The 8,057-nt window shown below is 40.9% G+C and overlaps 1 pseudogene; it reads left to right on the top strand.

Annotated features, from left to right (window-relative positions):
* Positions 1-4,563: 4,563 nt before the first annotated feature.
* On the top strand, positions 4,564-6,115 carry LOC149185874 (putative clathrin assembly protein At2g25430 pseudogene; annotated as a pseudogene).
* The last annotated feature ends 1,942 nt before the right edge of the window (positions 6,116-8,057 follow it).

Here is an 8,057-nt window from a genome sequence, read left to right as displayed (position 1 = left end):
GGCGAACCAAGCGCTTTCCAAGCAATAGAGGAAAGGATACTCACAGATGCCCCCTCATCAATGATAGTGGCAGCCATTACCATTCTGTATATTTGAACGATAATTCTTAATGGTATGCTTGCTGGCAACCGGGGTCTGCCTAGTTGGTTCCAATCAAAGGACACAACCAGGTTGCTTGGTGGTGGGACCAAATAAACGGCCGGATATCGCTCTGACGAACTTCCTTCCTGCAATAAAGGAATGGGGGCATTGCCCCCTTGTTCATCAGAGTCAGTGCTGATGAAGAGAATTTGGACGGTGTCGTCTTTATTATCCTCTGTGATGGTATCATTCGAAGATAGAGCCTCTGAAGGCAAAACCGGGTCAACTGCCGTATCAACCTTTTGACTTTCGTCAGGCATGGATCCAGACGGTTCATCTTCAATGATAGGTGCTTCGGCTGACCACCTGAGCGGGCCGGCCGGATTCTCAACTAGTGAAGGACTTGGTAGGAGTTTTTGATATCCAGGAGGAAGTTGCGCTCGTAAAATCGGGCGATCTTCCAAAACTCTTTTCGCCTCGTCTAAGAAGGGACAACGGTGGATGGCGTGACCGCCTTCACACAGTTTACAGGGAAATCTAGCTTTCCCTCTCTTCCCTGTGACTTCACTTTCACTAGTCGACGGTGAGCAGTCAACATGGCTATCAGAGGTTGATGCTACCGAATTGTGCAAACGGGGAGACCAGTCCCTAAGTATTCGAGGGATACAGGGACAATCTCTGTGGAAATGGTCTCCCTTGCATATGACACATGGCGATTTAGGCCTCGTCAGTGCTGTGTGTGGATTTCTGTCAGACGACACTTGTTTGCCCCCAATCGCCTTTGGCTCCTTCTTCTTCTTCTCTTTCTTCTTCTTTTCCTTCTTCTCCTTAGGAACTCGGTTTTTGGTTTTACCAGTTCCGTCAAGCGAAGAGGAAGGAGGAGAGGAAGATGAAGTAGAAGGCTGGTGGGCAACTCTGGTCGGGTCTAACTGTTGACTCGATTGTTCAGGAATGGTGGTGTTCTGAACGACATTGGTTGAAAAGAGCCAAACTGGCAGGCCAATTGTCAGCCCTGGAAGCGACAATGTGGCCATGTGGGGCGCACCAACATCTCCCCAAGAGGAGAAGGGACTAGGATTTCCACCAAGGGGAATTCCTTGGTTGGTGTGCTCCATTTTTTCAACCTGAAGATCAACGCAGGAATAAAGGGTGATTGTTCCGTTTAAAATAAATTTTAACAACGCTTTAGACACAACTTGCTTTTTCACTTTTAAAGAGTTGAGAAAAAGCTAAAGATGACTCTAGTCTCCTTCGATGTTTTAACGAGCCTGAAGTGACAAATGCTCAGATGGACTTTTTCTGTTATAGAGTCTGAAAAAGGCCAAAAGGAACTGCTCTGGAGTTCTAGGCAGAGGGTGTGCCAAACTTTTCGCAAATCCGCAGAATACTTTTTAAGGTACGGGCGGTCGATCTTCGTGAATGCTGTGTTCACTGCATTACGATCAGTAGGGCGGTCGACACGGCTTCCTAAGGATAAAGGATATATGCCTAAAGGGGTCTCCCAATATATACGCGACGGTACATGGGAGCACAATCCGTACTAGCGCTATCGTCCCTCAGGAGGAATCACCCACCTTCCACGAGATCGACAGTCACTAGGCTTAACAACGTCGGAACAAGTCTCTAACCTAGACCTCTATGTTGTGCGTTATGTTACAAAGCGTTGTTAAGTTCATTCAATTTATTTTAGGTTGATCTTTTTAAAGTTTCCCTTTCAAGGTTCACCACGAGATGTATGATACAAATTCCTAAATGCAGTCTAAAGATGATAAGCAAGCTTTATATCTTTTCAACTTTGAAAATCCTAGCTACTAAGGGAAAAGAAAGACACCATCTTTTCTCAAAGAGTAATCAGCACACTCTAATGCACTTTTCCTAAATCCAACATGCAAACTATCAAATGCAAATGCACAATGCAGGTGTTTGTTTTCCGCTTTCTTAGTATTGATGCCTACAAAGAAAGCTTTTTGTACAACTTTGAATTTGCTTTTAAATGATCAATACAAACAAGTTTACTTTTTCGAAATCAGAGAAGATAGAAGAGATTACAACACTTAACGATTTTCGAAATGAATACTTGTTTTGACACTTAAAAGAGACAAATTCAAACCAATAAGCAAAAGTAAATATATAATCAATCTGCAAACAGCCAATGAACTCTCTTCTAAGATCACAATCAACAGATCTGAATCAAGGGCTACAGGATGACTATTTCAGTCATGCAAAGAAAAACTGTAAATGACGCCACAAACACATAAAAACACTCACAGTCTTTTTGTACAAAAGGAGGCGGAATGTAAGCAAAGAAAAGGAGTTATCAGACTGGTACCTATGCTAGTTACAGGCTGCAAAAAACAGAGATCAAAACAAGGCAAAACAGAGCAGAGAACCCCAGCTGCACAAGGACAAACTGGTTCAGCACAACCTCAACACAGGGGTTTTGACATTCAGTGCAGGTAAACTTCACGGGACCTGCGTTGAAATGCAGAATCCCTTCACTGGGTCTGCGCTGAAGGAGAAACTCTCGTTTCCCTCAGGTTCTGGGTCACAGATTGCTACTCAATCAACTGTTTCAGGCCAAATAAAAGCAAAAAGCAAGGTACAACTAAAGGGAAGCTTTGAGAGGCTACTAAGATCTATCACAAGGATCATCAAATCATTTGTGGATCCATTGCTAGGATCATAGACAAGTCCAGCAATTGGATCAAAGCAGCAACTTTCTACTTTGCATCCGGGAAAGATGCAGTTCGATTGTTGCTGTCAAGTCTATGAAACAAAAAAATGATAGAAACACAAATAAAATGACTTAAACAGATCTTCCCAGTGGAGTCGCCAATTTGTTGTGGGGAAAAATGCCTATGCAGGATGATCCTATCCACCTAAGGTGTGACAGTGCCTTAGCAACAAACGAGTACAACTATACTGGTTTCTTCCTTTATGAAATGCGAAAGAGGAGAGATCAATAGACTTATCGGTGTCTTCTGTTTGTCCCTTGATCTAGATCCTCTTCTCTTTGGGTGTTCACAGCTACTTGCCTCCTCGCTCGCCCAAGAGAACAACTACTTGATTCCTGCGAGATCACAAGAGAACAACTACTTGCGACAAGAGAACAACTACTTGCGACAAGAGAAGAACACAACACAAAGACAAATATTCATATTCATAAATGATTCAGGATTAGAAATAAATCAAATACACTAATGCAATCATACATCAAGAAAACATCATCATATAGGAGAAACCAAGATAGCTTTATTGATGAATTACAAGGTTCAGGAAGAGATACAACCCAGAGGGCTCCAATCCAGCATCTCCTTCCCAGCAAATGGAATTCCTATCTTCACCCCTTTCAAAGCATTAAGCACCCAATAGTTCCAGTCTCAAACCAACAGCAATTCTTTGCAATAAAAAAATTCCAGCCTCTAGATCTCATGGAAGAGAGATCCATATATAGATGTTTGGAGAGAGGATGAGTCAGCTTGAGATCTGACTAGTGTCCTCTCCCTCTGTCAGTTCTTGAGTCCACTTGGAGGTTCTTTCTTCCACTTGGAGATTTGGAACCTCTTACTCATCACCAGTCGAATTCCCTGAGGCAAGTGTCATTTTGGAAGCTTCCTGGGTTTTGACACCTTGAGAAATGAGCCTGCCACTTGTCCACTCTCAATCAGCGCAGGTAGCCTTTGTTCCAGTTGACATTCAACACAGGTAGCCAGTGTTGGCTTTGACATTCAGCACAGACAGCTAGTGTAGCCACTGAAATGATCCTGAATTGACTTGTTTTGAGCAGTTTTCAGGTGGAGAACTTTTGTGAATTGCTGTGGTTTGTTAGCCTTGTTCCTCTAGGGGTAGGAACAACATGTTTAGGGACTTTGGATCCCTTAGATTATGGACATTTCATGTTCAATGCTGTAAGGCACAAAAATGTCTATAACACCGCTGGGTGCATCTAACCCTAAGCCTTTTCATTAACAGAAATAACTCAGTTGTTCGATGCCAAGCTCTGTGAAAAAGCTCTGCAAAACCCTAACTCATCTAGGGTGTTCGATGCCATGCTCTGTGAAAACGCTCTGCAAAACCCTAACTCAGCTAGGGTTACCTCCTGGGTGGCAGTTATTGCCTCTTGGCAACGACGTTGCAGTGAACCGGTCTATGAGTCTTGCCTATCCACTGCTACTGCCAACTATTGTTACCGAATACCATCCAGAATCCAGTTTCACAGGGTGCAAGTAAGCTTAATTTTTGTTGATGGGTTAGCCGTCTTGTAGCAATTTACACATTAGGTATCTGAACATTCTTTTGTTTTCTTGTTTTCTTTAATCTGGTAATTCTCTGTTTCTTTTCCTGCCTGCAGGTCCTGGGGTTGTTCTGCAATTCAAGGACTTCCAGCACTTCCCATTTCTTCTTTTTCAAATACCTGTCTCTGAAACACCGCCGAGTTGGGTTGCAAACTCACAAGCCCTGCCGATTACAGGGCCTATGCAATCTGCCCATGCTTCAGGGGCATCTTCAAGTAGGAGCTCACCGTCAATCTCAGACTATGAAATAATGCAGAAGAGGATTCCAAAAATCATCAAATTTTATTTTGCATTCCAAAATCCATCAAATTCCAGCAAATTTGTCGCGGTAGTGGATCCAAGCATTTTTCATTGGTAAGATGGATGGATTTTGTGCTCTGTAGGTCGGCCGTCTCCGTCCATGGCTTTTAAAATGTTCAATCAAAGTTCTTCCTCTACGACAATATAATGTGGATTCATATTTGAAGAAGAGGATTTTCTCAATGGTTTATAGCTTTGCTGGAGATTGGTGAGAGGAGGATTCGAACCGGCGTCAAAGGATCCATTTATATCGGCCGCTGTCCAGGTATTTTTGAGAGATTCTATAAAGTTTTTGAAAGTCAGATGGCTTGATTTATGTTTTGGAGGAAAATTTTGCTCAAATCTTAGATCCGGCGAATCGATCTTCATTTTCGAGATGGAAGCTGTACTCTTGTATTTATAGATGTGCGATGTATAGGATTATTTAGTGAAATTTTATCTTTTTTATTGGAGATCCGTGTTCTGCTTTTTGATAATGGATTTTGTTGCATTTTTAAAATCTTGCAGAGATTTTGTTTTCTTTAATTTCAAGCGAGGATATTGTCATCTTTCTCATATGTTTTGGATATCTTCTCTGATTTAGCTATTATTTGGGTTACGTAGGTTTGGATTTTTTTGAAATTTTGCAATTGATATACCTAATTGAGCTGAAACCCCAGCTGTGGAGGATATTCGCCGGTAATTTGTGGCCTTTGACGTTGCCTGCTTTTATAACAGGGTTTAATCCGTGTCTTTGAGGTCCCCGGCATCGCTTCTCGTGGAGAGATTTGGCTGGTGGTGTTCCAGGGCGGTGAAATCGGCAAGTTTGCCGTTAGCCATACATTTTGTCATTATTTGGGGAATTTAGACCGTGAAAAGTGCAGTAGGGAGATTAGGTCCCGTTGGTAGAAATTTGGTTTTTTCAGAGCTTGAATTGCCTTTTTTGAGATCAAACCTTTGTTAAGGTTAATTGTGCTTTTTGAGATTTGCGAATGGCTCCAAGTAAGCTAAGGAAAGCTCTCGGTGCTGTGAAGGACCAGACAAGTATTAGTATAGCAAAGTTTGCAAGCAACAATGCGCCAGATCTGGATGTTGCCATTGTAAAGGCAACAAGTCATGATGAAGTACCTATAGATGAAAAATATGTGTATGAAATTTTGCACCTCACCTCTTATTCCAGGGTTTATGTTAGTGCTTGTGTCCACAGTCTGTCCAAGAGGATCAGCAAAACACACAATTGGATAGTGGCAATGAAGGCGCTGATGCTCATTCATAGGCTATTTCCGGATGGTGATCCAAGTTTTGAGCGGGAAGTTCTTCAGGGAATGAGGCGTGGTGCACGCCTGCTCAATCTGTCTAATTTTAGAGATGATTCACACTCAAATGCTTGGGACTATTCCGCATTTGTACGCACATATGCCCTGTATCTCGATGAAAGATCAGTGGATTTGTCAAAATGAACTCGTGTTGTTGCTCATTTCTACACTGCTGTAGTGAGTGCCATGGTTGCTATATGATGTGAACTTACCGATTATGATAGACTTGCAACCATATATGCTGCAAAAATGAAGTATATTCTTCATTTCTGAAAACATGTACAACCTAGATAACTACCACCATGGTTTACATAGAAGGACAAGCTACTTATTTGGCAGAAATCAACCCTTAATTATAGCAACGCCTTCAATCTGGATAAATTAGGTAGTGCACTTTCAAGAAATCATAAGTAGCATATTGAAGTTTGAACACCTAAAACGCCAGGAACCTGGACTGGCGGTTTGCCGAGAAATCCAACTGCTTTATTGTTGGTAGACTTCTTGTATTAAATCACAAGGTGGAACTCCTACAAATAAGCATTGCACTGTAGATGGACTTGTTGTTAAAGTTTGAACTGAGGGTTCAGGAGCTGGAAAAGTCTGTGATCTGTATGCAAGATTGTTTCGTTTCCAACAAAATAGCATTGCAGAAGAGGAAGGGATTTGCGATTGAGATACACACCTGATAGCAGAATTGTGGGGTACCCACTCCAAATGATGATGATTACCCACTCTATGGTTGACCCATTTTTCTTGTTTCAGCACTGCAAATTTCTCATTCACTCAGTCATATCTCAATCATGAAAGAAATGGCAAAGATGAATAATGAAGGAAAAGGTCCTATATAAGATTCAAATTTAATTTGAGATGCATGGAATTAATTTGCATAAAGGAAGAGAAATGGTAGAGAAGAACAGAGCAAACCCTCAAAAAAAATAAAAAAATCAGAGCAAAGAGTAATGACTAACCCAAGCCAGGAAAAAATATAGTTGACAGAAAAAGAATGTCCAAAGAAGAGTGCAAAATAAGTCTACAATACCAGTTACCATGTGACGGAGAACGCTGATATTAAAGAATTAAAAATTCCATTGACCATATGGACAACCTTGCTTCACCATATTTTTAGAGTTGTTTGCAACAGGTGATGATCAAGATCTAGTATCCTCCTCTATCGCATAAAAACACACATACTCTGACATCCATGTAAACACACCAAAAACTCAAAAGGGAGTAGCTGCGTTGTTTTCCAACCTGTGGCTACTCGCCCATTTCCTCTTTTTCAAATACCTGTCTCTGAAACATCGCCGAGTTGGGTTGCAGACTCACAAGCCCCACCGATGACAGGTCCTATGCAATCTTCCCATGCTTCAAGGGCATCTTCCAGAGGTATTGAAAATTGATTCTTATCTATGTTATGTCGTTTTCTAGACTAACTATCTGAGAGCATTACAGTATGCAAGAAAAATTGTGACATTGTATTCTTTAGTTCAGGATTCTAGTAATTTATTTCAGGATTGTAGTAAAACATGTGGTTCTAATGAATTTTTTTGTCACTTCGTTCTGTTCCCAGATACTATCCCTTTGATAGAGGATAGTTTTTGTCCTTGGAAAACCTTTACAGTTTGCTAGCTGTTGTATGTATATCTACTGTTCAAGTAATAGTATGCAGTTTTTATTATATATTTATATATTTGCTTTATCATTGTTCCAACTACGGGCAGTAACTTAAAATTTGTTTGTCATGATGTGGTGATTTGTCAGAGTAGAATTTGGAAAGGATACAACTCTGTGCCACATTATCTTTTGTTGACACATTCTTTTTCCATCTCTGTGGCCTTTGTATGACAGATCAATTGATTTGTCAAAATGAACTTGTGTTGTTGCTCATTTCTATACTGTTGTAGTGAGTGCCATGGTTTCTATATGATGTGAACTTATCGAGTATGATAGACTTGCAACCATCTATGCTGCAAAAATGAAGTATATTCTTCTCATGAAAGAAATGGCAAAGATGAATAATGAAGGAAAAGGTCCTATATGAGATTCAAATTTAATTTGAGATGCATGGAATTAATTTGCATAAAGG

Source organism: Pinus tabuliformis, chromosome 3_1, assembly GCF_031772625.1.
Source record: "Pinus tabuliformis cultivar Carrire ecotype Pingquan chromosome 3_1, CPIR1, whole genome shotgun sequence".
NCBI classification, from domain to species: domain Eukaryota; kingdom Viridiplantae; phylum Streptophyta; class Pinopsida; order Pinales; family Pinaceae; genus Pinus; species Pinus tabuliformis.
The sequence above is the reverse complement of the archived record's forward strand: the minus strand, read 5'-3'. Positions and strand labels throughout refer to the sequence as shown.